The sequence below is a fragment of the Nuphar pumila genome, chromosome 5, assembly GCF_984573655.1.
Source record: "Nuphar pumila chromosome 5, dmNupPumi1.hap1.1, whole genome shotgun sequence".
NCBI classification, from domain to species: Eukaryota; Viridiplantae; Streptophyta; class Magnoliopsida; order Nymphaeales; family Nymphaeaceae; genus Nuphar; species Nuphar pumila.
The window spans coordinates 42,027,176-42,040,243 of NC_143253.1; positions in this window are offsets into that span (position 1 = coordinate 42,027,176).

The following is a 13,068-nucleotide window of genomic DNA, read 5'->3' on the forward strand; positions in this document are numbered from 1 at the left end:
TCTATTATTTTTGTTATTTGACAGAACATATTCTAGAAAATTACAGATTTTAGAGCAACTTTCCCGATTTTTCATTTTCAAACCATGTGTTATTCCATACACAAACTAACTCACCTTAAATTCTTAGCAACAAATCCTGAGTATTCTGAAAGATATGATTTTTTATAAATTTTTCTGTCTATACAAAATCACTATCAGAACATGATTCATGTGTCAACTTGCAAAGGACATATCTCCCAAACTACAAATCATATGAGTTTGGAATTTGAACTAGGATTGCTTTCGTGTGCATGGAACATCCTCACAATTTTATAGGATTTATGAGTTCACAGGTTTGAGAGAACCAAATTTATTATTATGATTGGTCGGATCAAAATACACAAAACAACATGAATTTTTTCATGAATCAAACAAGAACTTCATGCTTTTCAATAAAACCATCAAAAAAATATATCCAACGATTTTAATCCATCAAGAATATATTAGATTCATGCATACAAACATTTAATCATGTTGTAAATACAGGAATACAATACATATCATAAATCTATATTTGAAATCAACTATTTTACCAAAGAAAATATGTTTTTTCTTAAAACCGATTTCTGAAAAAGGATTTCAAAATTTTAAAACCTTCATACTCAAAATCATATTAATGCCTATGTAAATCCAGGCTGATATGTGTGTGGATACACACTCGGAGATTATCCCATGACATGCTCATGTATCTTAGCATTATATACACGTATAAAGTTACAGTGTACCTACCTCCAAATCAAAAAATCTATCAAAAACTCTTCTAAAATCATATTCACTGATAACTCCTTCCTACGTATCCACCACCAATGATGCAACCACTAGCAATACCTTCTTCTCCAAAGAGGGGCATGAGGGAGGAAGAAGGAAGAGGGAGAGACAGATAGAGAGTAAACAAATAAGGAACTAGGGGGCGTGTGGGAGGAGAGGGGGAGGAGATTACTTAAATAGTTTTCCTTGGTTTCCAATTTGATTAAGGAAACTCCCTCTTAATCTTATCTAAATTAAATTTTACTTGCATTTGAATGTCATTCTATGAAACCTTGTTAATTAGGATTCCTATATAATTAGAAAACAATGAAATACATTAGTTAACTAGGTCTCTTAATAAAATAATAAAATTAATTAGCTAGTTTGACTTAAACCACATTTAGGAATTTTAAAAAATAGGTGGGGACATAGTTGAATCATTCCCATATTGGATTCCAAACTCCACGAGGGCCCCACAAAGAGGGGTGTCCCATCCTATGGGTTCAACTTCCTTAATTCAATTGAAATTTCAAACCCAAATTCAAATCTCAAATTAAATTCACATTTAATTTCATTGCAAATTGGAATTCAGACCCAAATTGAAATTAAATCTCAAATTAAAATTCAAATCCAATTTGAAATTCAACTTCAAATTGAGATTAGATCCCAAATTTGAATTCAAACCAAATTTAAGACAAAAAATTTATCTTTATTTTTCATAAAATTATGAAAAAATTTCAAGTGTTACAGTTCAAATCAGCTCACCTCAAGTGAGTTTGTGTGTATATATATAGGAAAAGTGGTAGTTGCTTGATCATTGCATGCTTAACTCATACTTAATCATGTTGATTGTCCATCGCACGCGCGTGATGGATGGTCAGTGAGCAAAAATAATAAAAAAATGCAAGACATGCACAAAAGTGTTAAAAATTATCTGTTAGCATGCTTTTCCAGCACTGCTAAAGGCCCTAAGGACGTGGCTGGCATTTTTAAAAGGGATTTTAGTGATCTTTTGAAGCCCCGCTAAATCCCCCAAAATGACATTTTTCAGCATTTTTTTATACAAAAAAATGTTAAGCATTCATTGCTCGTGCGATGGACACTCAACAAAATAAAGTTTCTATCAAGTATTTATGGATCAAGTACCTACCACTCACTATATATATAGTCTATACAATACGAGAATTGAAAATGTGAGAACTAATGTGTGAACCTTGATTTTCATAGAGTTTTTTTCTTTTCTCTTGAATCTGACCATACAGATATGATCTATAAGCTTGGTTTTATAAGAACCCTCTCTTGAATCATCCAATTTTGATGCATAAATGAGATTTTTAAGGCTTTAAAATCAATGGCTCATAATCTTCATAAATATTCAAGCATTCAAAAATCACATTTTTTCATCAAAAATGCATGATCCAATTGTTGCTTCCTAGCAAATTCACCATTTCAAGCACATCCACATAGTTGGATTTGCAAAAAAAGTACTAAAAATGCTCATATTGCTAGTTCTCATATTCTAGTTCCCATATTTCAGTTCTCATATTCTAGTGACTATATATATATGGGAATGAAAACCTACCCAATAGAAAACCTCTCAAACCTATCCACTAAGAAACATTCATCAAAATTTTTGGTGTTTTTTTGAAATTTTGACCTTATACATGTGATCTAAGCACTTGTTTTTATAGAAATCAATTCTTGGAGCATTTGTTTTCGATGCATGGATATATTTTTATAAGGTTTCAAAAATCAACGACATACAATTTTGTAAATTTTTGAGACCCTAAATACCATTTTTTTATCCAAAATGCATGATCCAAGTATCGATTTCTAGTAAATAAATCATGTTAAACACATCTATAAGGTCAGAATTTTGAAAAAACATTGAAAAAGATAAATGTTTCTTAGTGGTTAGGTTTGGGAGGTTTAATATTGGGTAAACCTACCCACTAAATAACATGCCAAACCTACCTACCAGTGGTGAAGTTGTGATTTTCGAAAAAGAATTTGACCAATTTTCGTAGAATCTAAGTGAGCTAATTTTATCATACTCTAGCCCTGCATAGTTGTAGAGATCTAATTTTTGGTTGACTTGTTGTCGTTTTTCGATGTTGTCTAGCAACCTCTAGTGATGCACCAACTATCATCGGCATCCCTACCACACCGTGAGCCCAGAACCTTCGGGCACTCGTTTAATCAACCAATAGACTATCTGACAAACCCGCATAAAGTGGTGCATTTGATTGCAGGTGGGATCAAATTTTAGTGGGTAGGTTTGGCATATTTTTTAGTGGGCATGTTTTCATTCCTCCATCTCTCTCTCTCTCTCTCTCTCTCTATATATATATATACATATATATATATATGTATGTATACATATATACAACAACAACAACAACTACGCCTTCATCCCAAAACAATTGGGGTCGGCGATATGAACCAACAAAGAAAATCATTATGGGTCTTCCACATGATTTATATATATGTATATGTATATATATATATATATATATGTATACATATATATATATATATGTATATATATATGTATATATATATGTATATATATATATATGTATATATATGAGAGTAATGTGTTCCTTAGATCCCCTTTTTCGTTAGGTCTCATTAGGCCCATTAAAAAATCATAGTTTTAGGTTTCTTTCCTCACTTCTAACACCGTAGATGTGATCCATAGGTTTTGTTAGTGGGAACCAACCTTTGAATAGTCAGAATCTACCAGTATACATGCAACGCTCCAGGGTTTTGGAACCTTTAAAAATTTATTTATTTTTCTTTTCAAATAAACAACGAAAACAATTTTTGACTTTCAGTTTTAAACCTCAGGCACATCACATTTCATAAACCACAATAAGAGTAACAATAAATTTACACCAACATTATATACATAGTCTTTTCATAAGGTTCAAAAATTAAAATATTTAAGATTAAATTTAAAATAAACCCTAAATTAATCTCAGGATCTTGAGAATCTGAATTCTTTGATGTTGCTCCTGTCCAACATCCACTGTAATATAGCCTAATCCATATCTGAACCTGTAATTCCTATAAAACAAGGTCAGACTTGTAACAACCAGGTAAGTTATTAATCAAAATCAAACAATTTAATTATTAAGCATGATTTAAATAATTCAAATCGAAATACATACCTTTAAGAACAATTATGCAATTTAAAACAATTTAAAACATGGCAATTTAAAACATGATTATGCGTGATATTAACAAAGTATATTTTCATATCAAATTCTATGAAAGAAAAGGTCTTTGTTTCGATATTAAAACATCCTTCTGGTATGGTGAAGGACCTTCACATTTCCAGTCTAAGCATTTTGAGGGTATATTATTCTAATATGAACTACCCGGCTACTGAATGAAACAGACTCTCAAGCAAGCGATCAATGATCGGAAAGATTCTTGCAAATGTTGAGCATAAAGGAGAATTAAATGCATCCACTGACTTCGGCAGTCTGAGACCCATTGACCTCGGCCTCGACCTTCTCAACCCAAGTGACAGGAGGCCCAATAGAATCTATCGCTCCAAAAAATCATCATCATAACAATATCACTCCTAGCTGTACCACTATCCCTTCGAGGGTAGGCTAAACCTGAATGGGCCCGAAGGGTTCTTTTATAGGACTTTTAATATTTTCAAAGCTAGGCTCAATAGCCAAATCATTCTTTTTAAATAAACACTTGGGTCATATGTACCCAGCCCATCCAGAATTTTGCTTTGTAAAAATGAACACTCACCTGTGAAGGCAAAAATTGAGTTTGTGTGTAGACACGACTCATGAAGCAAATGGGTGTCATATTACACCTTTTTAATTTAAAAAGTCTGCACAATAAAATCTTTCAAAAATCAACATGCTACATAAAATTCTTTTTTTTTATCAAAATAAAAAATCATTGAAGTCTTGACCATAGTACTTATTAAAATTTGATTCAAAATCATAAGATTTGAAATCTTGTTATTCAGAACAGGTATTTAATGTATGCAGATATTAAAATATGCATTTGATCATAAATCAAATTTAAATAATCATGCATGCATCAAAAACATGTCTAATATAAAAATCATATGATTTTGAGAGAATAACTTACATTGATTTTTAATAGAACGAGGAAGAATAGGATAAAGCGCTCGACTTTGATTTAGTCTGATAAAATTTATTATATTAGATAATATTTTTATATTAAATTTTGGGCAGTATTTGTCCTATAAATTCAAAGAAATATATTTTTAAAGAATTATTAAAAATCTAAAAATTATTTAGAAATTATCTTAAAATTTTGTATAAAAATTTTACACAGTTTTCTCTGTAATAACTCAAATGTTCGAAAAAGGGTTTGAACTTGAATTCGAGTTATAAAAATTTGAACATGACTTTGCGTCATAAATATTTTTATAAAGGTTTTTCAAAAAATTCGACTCAGGTATTTAAAAAGGATTTTGAAAAGTTTGACAAAATTTATATTATAAAAATCAATTTTTTCTAAAATAACTATAAAAATTTTGATATAATTTCTACTAAATAAACTCAAAATTTCTGAAATATCTGAAAAACTTTTGATAAAATTCTGATTAAAATATTCAAAATTCTTAGAAATCATTTAGAAAAATTTACCAGAATTATTGTTATACTAATTCTACTTTTCAAAAATCTTTAAAATAATTTTGGTAAAACTTCTGCTATAAAAAATCTAATTTTCAAAAATTCTTGTAGATTTTTTTTGCAAGAACTACTGCTATAGTAGTTCTGAATACTTAAAAATATTTAAAAAAATTTGAACAGAACTTCTCCTGTGTAAATGTAGGGTTAGATTATTTTTTGGCAAAATAATCAAAATTTGAATCTAGAAAGAGAAGTCATAGGGTTTAGAGGAAGAATAAGAGGTCCTACAATTATGAATTGGAATCCAAAAGAAGAATTTGAGTACTAACTTGATTTAGAAAAATTGGGCAGTGCTTCCGCCGTCCAAATCTGATTTTTCTACTAAATTTAGCAGAACACCAGTAGACAACACTCCCGGGGCTAGATCTAGCTCATCATAACTCCTACGAAGGAATGCATCTTGTGTAAAGAGAGAGAGAAGACGCTAGAAGGGGTTTCTGAGAAAAAATCTGAGATTTAACAGAGGTTTGAACTTTAAAACTATAGACATAAATTCAAGGTTAGAGAAAGAAAGTAGGAGAGAGAGAGAGAGCTTAGAGAGAGAAAGGTCTTCAAAACTTAGGGAAAGAGAGGGGGTATTTATAGGGGAGAGAGGAGGTGTCGCCCTTCTGTGGGCCCCACTCAAGTGACAAATGTCACTTGAGTTGATAAAAATAATAAATTTTTTAGACACATCATTTTATTATTTTTTTTTGACATTTGTGAGAGAGAGAAGAGGGCAGGGTGTCACCTCCTCACTGTGAGGTGAAACATGTTAGCTCATGGTTTTGGAAAAACCATGGCTGTCGTTAGTTTTGGGCCAATGGTTTTCCAAAACCATGGTCTCTGAAATAAAATAATATAAAATATTATATTTTATTTGATTTCTATTATTTTTTATACCTGTTCTGCCCTAATTCAAATCATATCTTTCAAAAATGCCATATGGTAATTTAAAAGTTACTTTGGGGTGGCAAATTACCGTTTTTATCCCTGGCAAATTTATTAATTTTCTTAAAATGTTTCCAAAAGAAAATTTACTATTTTGATCATATATAGTCGATGATTTTACCAAAAAATGCCACTAGATTTGGCAAATTACTAAGCTGCCCTTGATAATTTGATTAATAACAAAAATGTCCCTGAATTTTGGTTTTTGAACAAGCCTCTACAAAATTTTATCATGATTTTAATTATAAATTTAAATATTCATTTTGATCAATACTTTTAAAAAAATCAGGATTTTAAAATTATAATTCATATCCAGAATAAATCAGAATCAAAACTTGAATTTTCTTAAGAATTTATGAATCATTAAAAATTTTTGGTATTACATTCCACCCTCCTTAAAAAAAATCATCCTCGAAATTTATTGTACAAATCAATCAAACAATTTTGGATACTTCTCCCTAATGTTGTTTTCAGGTTTTCATATACATTCTTCAATTCTGTGATGTTGCCATTTGACTTTAACCAGAGGAATAGTCTTTGTTCTCAAGATTTGATCATTTTTATCCGCGATCTCTACTGACTTTTTCTCAATAGTCATATCTTCTCAAATTGCTATATCTTGATGCTGGATAATAAGAGATGAATCATAAATGTATTTTCGCAGCATTGAAATATGAAATACATTATGAATCTGTGCATATTGAGGAGACAATTCAATTCTATATGATGTCTCACCAATTCCTTCCAGAACCTTAAAAGGTCCTGTAAATCTAGGACTTAACTTTCTTTTCTTTTCGAATCTAAATACACTTTTGGTTGGAGATACTTTGACAAAGACTATATCATCAACTTCAAAAGCGAGTTCTTTTCGTCTTTGATCAACATAACCCTTTTGTTGGCTCTGGGCATCACGTAGTCTATCTCGAATCATATTTACTTGCTGAGTATAATGTTGTAGTATTATTGGTGACTAACTTGCGTTCACCAATTGCATTCTAATAGAGTAGCGATCAACAATGTCTTTCATATAAAGCTTCGTATCATGCCATTCCAATACTAGCATGATAACTATTATTATAAGTGAATTCAGCTAGTATAATATGAATATCTCAATCTTCTTTCCATTTTAGCATACAGGCACATAGCATATCTTCTAGAGTTTGAATAGTATGCTCTAATTGTCCATCAATTTGGGGATGAAATGCATAACTAAACTTTAATTTTGTTCCCAAAGCCTGTTGAAGTTGATTTTATAATCGAGAAGTAAATATGAGATCGCGATCAGAGATAATCAAAATTGGTATTTTGTGCAATCTTATGATTTTTCGAATATATAAATGAGTCCGACTTTCTAATGATTGATTTATACGAATGGGTAGAAAATATATTGATTTAGTTAATCGGTCAATAATAACCTAAATTGCATCATGCTATTTTTGAGTCTTGGGCAAACCTACTATGAAATCCATAGTAATTTCTTCCTATTTTCATTATGAAATTTCAAATTGTTGCATCATTCCACCTAGTTTCTGATGTTCTGCCTTTATTTGTTTGTAAATCCAACACTTTAAAACATAATTTGCCACATCTTTCTTCATACCATTCCATGAGTACTTTCTTTGTAAATCTTTAAACATTTTTGTACTTCCTGGATGGATAGTATATTTGCTTTTATAGGTTTCTTCAAGTATTTCATTTTTCAATTTAGGGTTATTCGGTACCCATGTTCGATCCTTCATCAAGACGCTCACATCTTCTTTAAGTTGAAAAGAAACAACATCTTCATGTTGGGCTCTGGCTAGATGTTCTTCATATTGAGAATCTTTACTTTGTTCAACAACAATTCAGATGTGAATTTCTGGTCGAACTGTTAGGTTAGATAATTGAATTCTCCTTGGTTCTGTTATAAAAAGTTTCTAATTAATAAAGTTTTTAATAAGTTTCCACTCTTTGTCTATGAGACTAGCCAAGATACTTTTAGTTTTCGACTAAAAGCATCAACTACAATGCCTTTACAAGATGATAAGAAAGTGTGAACTCATAGTCTTTAATGAATTCTAGTCAACGTCGTTGTCTCATATTCAATTCTTTCTGTGAGAACAAATATTTGAGGCTCTTGTGATCACTAAATACTTCAAATTGTTCTCCACATAAATAATGTCTCCAGATCTTTAGTGCAAAAATAACTGCCGCAAGTTCTAAGTCATAGTGTCCATACCTTGTCCTAAAGGTCGTCTTAGAAATGTCTTCTTCTTTGATTCTAAGCTGATGATTTTCAGACCTAAGATTAACCTTCAAGAATACATTAGCCTTCTATAATTGATCAAATAAATCTTCAATTTGTGGCAACAAATATTTATTATTTATGTTAACTTGATTAAGCAATCTGTAATCTATACATAATCTTAATGACCCATCTTTCTTCTTTACAAATAATATTAGCGCTCCCTAGGGGGACATATTTGGTCTAATAAATCCTAGCTCCATTAATTCCAATAATTGCTTTTTCAATTCTGTGAGTTCTGCTAATGCCATCCTATAAGGAGCTTTAGAGATCGGTGCGGTTTCTGGTATTAACTCAATACCAAACTTGATTTCTCTATGCGGAGGAGGGCCTGATAATTGGTTAGAAAAAATATCTAGAAATTCATTGACAACATCCAGACTTTTAATGAAAATTTCTGTTGGCTTGGCAAAAGTAATGTTTTCTAAAAAGGACGTACATCCATTCTTCAAATATCTTTGAGCCTTGAATGGAGAAATAACTCAATTTTTAAGAGTAGAACTGGATAACTTAAATTCCACCTTAGAAATTCTAGGTTGAGAAAATGTAACATTTCCTTCCTGACAAAATATTCTTGCATGATGTTGATATAGCCAATTCATACCCAATATGACATCAAAATCTGACATATCCAATAAAATTGGATTGGCAGATAAATTCTGTTGTTCAATATTTACTTCTAAATTTGGCAGGTATGACCCACACAAATATTTACATCCTATTGGGTTGACCACTTTCAGTGCATAATTCAATGACTTGATAGGCATATTCAGTAAAATAGCAAACTTTTTGAAAATAAAAGAATGAGTTGAACCACAATCAAATAGAGTAAAAGCAACATATCCAGCTATGGATAAAGTACCTTGAATCAAGTCACCCTTGGATAATTGATCAACATTGGTGGTATAAATGCGACCTACTGTTCTTTTATTCTATGGTTGTTGTTGTTGTTGCTATTGTTGTGGTTGTTGTTGTTGTTGGTACATGTATTGGGGTTGTTATTGGAGGCGAGGTCTATTAAAGCCTTGAGCACATTCATCCATCTCCTTTTTGTAACAATCTTTAATAAAATGGCTAGGCTTACCACAATATAGATAGCCACCAACCATCTGGGGATAAGGCTATCCTGGATGAAATCGATAGCATCTCTGACACATTCTAGCTGATAGTTGTGGTTGCTAAGTTTGAAACTGTTGTCGTGGCCTCTTTGCTGAGGGGATGAACCTTCTTCCTTCAAAATTTCTTTTAGGCCAACTTTTTTTGCCTCTAAATTCAAAAGTCACTCTGCCAGATTGACTCTTTTGTATTTCCTCCCAATCTTCTTATAGCAATGTAGCTACTTCCACCACCTTGTCCAAGGTTTCTGGCCTACTAGTGAGAGTTTTGGTTCGTAGGGCCGGCTTCAACCCTCTAGTAAAATTTATTGCCCTTTTGTCTTCTGTATTATAGACATGAGGGAAATATTTCTCTAAATTTTTGAATTTGGTAATATATTCAGATAAAGAGAGTCCTCTTTGTTGCAATTCAAGGAATTCTCTCATCTTTCGACTTTTTTCATGTTTGGGAAAATATGCAGCATAGAAGGCCTCCATAAATTATTCTCAAGTGACAGGTTTATTGTCAAATTTAATTTCTAGGGTAGATGCCTACCACCTTTCTGCAACTTTCTTTAATTTGTATGTTGCATAATCTAGTTTACGATATTCAGGTACTGTTAGAACACAAAAAATCTTTTCTATTTCTCAGATCCAAACCTTTACAGCTTTTGGATCCGTCTTTCTTAAGAATATAGGTGGATCTGATTTAAGAAACTTCTCACAGAAGACTTCATTATGGATCAGACAAGCTTTTAAAGGTATAGCTGAATCTTGTTGCCTATACTGATTCTGATCTCTTATGGTAGCCACTAAATTATTTAATATTTTCATAACGAATTCTTGTTGATCATTTTGCTCCTTTGATCATTTCTTTTGTGCTAGACTAGGCATCCTTGATCAATTATTAAATAATAATTAGACTTAGATTAAGATAGAAAGAACATTTATTCATATAAACAATTATACACGAAGACTCATATTTACAAAAAATTACATATTCATAAGAGACTAACAAAAGAAATCCTATAGAAATTTGAGGAATTGACCCAAGTAATCCCTCTTATTTTCATTCTGCTTTGGTCGGTAAGAAAGCCCTGGAATGTCTGCATCCACAGGATGATCTTCTCTAGGAGGGTTCCTAAGTATAGGTTCTGGTTTTCCCTAGGTTTAATTGAGTTATAATTTATGGATTATAGTGGTCGAACAAAAAGGAAAAAGTCCATGGGGGTCAGGGTTGTGCAAAATTTTCAGGAGTGGGTATTATAGGTGCATGGATTCTAGGTGAATAAGAAGAAATGATTATTAATTCATTGTCTTGAGGGAGAATCCTGACATAAGATTGTCTCCCAGGTAGGTTCTCCGTTGCTCTTTGTTTCTTCACACATCCTTTCTTTATTTGACATTCTTGTTTCATATGTCCAGTCTCTTTATAAAATAAACATTCTTTCAATTTTAAAGGGCATGGTTGTGATAGATGGGATTGTGAGCACCTATGACATTTTTTAATCTTTCTTTTTCTGCTAAGAGTTGTTGAACCTGAGTATCTAAAGTTTTTATAATACTTTGTTTCGACCAAAAAGTTTTTTCTAGACCTTCTATAGTTTCTGCCATTTTTTGTATGGCTTTCATCATCTCTTCAGGAGTCATCTATAAGGAATTAAATAGTTAAATAATAATAATAAAAAATTAAAGTAAATACTTATAATGTGATGTAGGAACATGGCGGATCTCGAACCAGATTTCTTAAAACTTTGCTCTGATACCAACTGTAATTCTTCGGAGTTTTAAAACCTTTAAAAATGCATAAAAAAATTCTTTTCTTTTCAAATAAACAACGAAAACAGTTTTTTACTTCCAATTTTTAAACCTCAGGCATGTTACATTTCATAAACCACAATAAGAGTAACAATAAATTTACACCAACATTATATACATAGTCTTTTCATAAGGTTTAAAAATTAAAATATTTAGGATTAAATTTAAAATAAATCCTAAATTAATCTCTGAATCTTGGGAATCTAGATTCTTTGATGCCTCTCCATCCAACATCCACTGTAATATAGCCTAATCCATATATGAACCTGTAATTCCCATAAAACGGGGTTAGACTTATGACATCCTGGTAAGTTATTAATTAAAATCAAACAATGTAATTATTAAGCATGATTTAAGTAATTCAAATCAAAATGCATACCTTCAAGAACAATTTAAAACAATTTAAAACATGGTAATTTAAAATATGATTATGTGTGATATTAACAAGGCATATTTTCATATCAAATTCTATGAAAGAAAATGTCTTTGTTTCGATATTACAACATCCTCCTGGTACGATGAAGGACCTTCACATTTTCAGACTAAGCATTCCATGAGTATATTATTCTAATGTGAATTACCCGGATACTGAATGGAACAGACTCCCAAGCAAGCGATCAATGACCAAGAAGATTCTTATAAATGACGAGCATAAAGGAGAATCAGATGCATCCACTAATTGCAGCAGTCTAAAACCTATTGACCTCTGTCTCCTCAACCTGAGTGACAGGAGGCCCCAAGGAATCTATCGCTCTGAAAAATCATCATCATAATAGTGTCACTCCTGACTATACCACTACCCCTTCCATGGTTGGCTAAACCTGAATGGGCCCAAAGAGCTCTTTTATAGGACTTTTAACATTTTTAAAACTATGCTCAATAGTCAAATCATTCTTTTTAAATAAACAGTTGGGTCATATGTATCCAGCCCATCCAGAATTTTGCTTTGTAAAAATGAATACTCGCCCGTGAAGGCAAAAATTAAGTTTGTATATAGACATGACTCATGAAGCAAATGGGTGTCTTATTGCACCTTTTTGATTTAGAAAGTCTGCACAATAAAATCTTTTAAAAATCAACATGCTACACAAAATTCTTTTTTTTATCAAAATCGAAAATCATCGAAGTCTTGACCATAATACTTAATAAAATTTGATTCGAAATCATAAGATTTGAAATCTTGTCATTCAAAACAAGTATTTAATGTATACAGATATTAAAATATGCATTTGATCATAAATCAAATTTAAATAATCATTCATGCATCAAAAATATGTTTATTATAAAAATCATTATATCTGCATCAATATACATCCAAAAAGAGCAAAACAAGATTCTAAATTCAAGATCAAGATATATAGATGATTGTAGTGATTTTATTTAGATTTTTGGAATATATATTCATAGAGGTATCTATTTGTTTTCTGAAATTGGTCGGAAAAAATTTATCAGACATCAT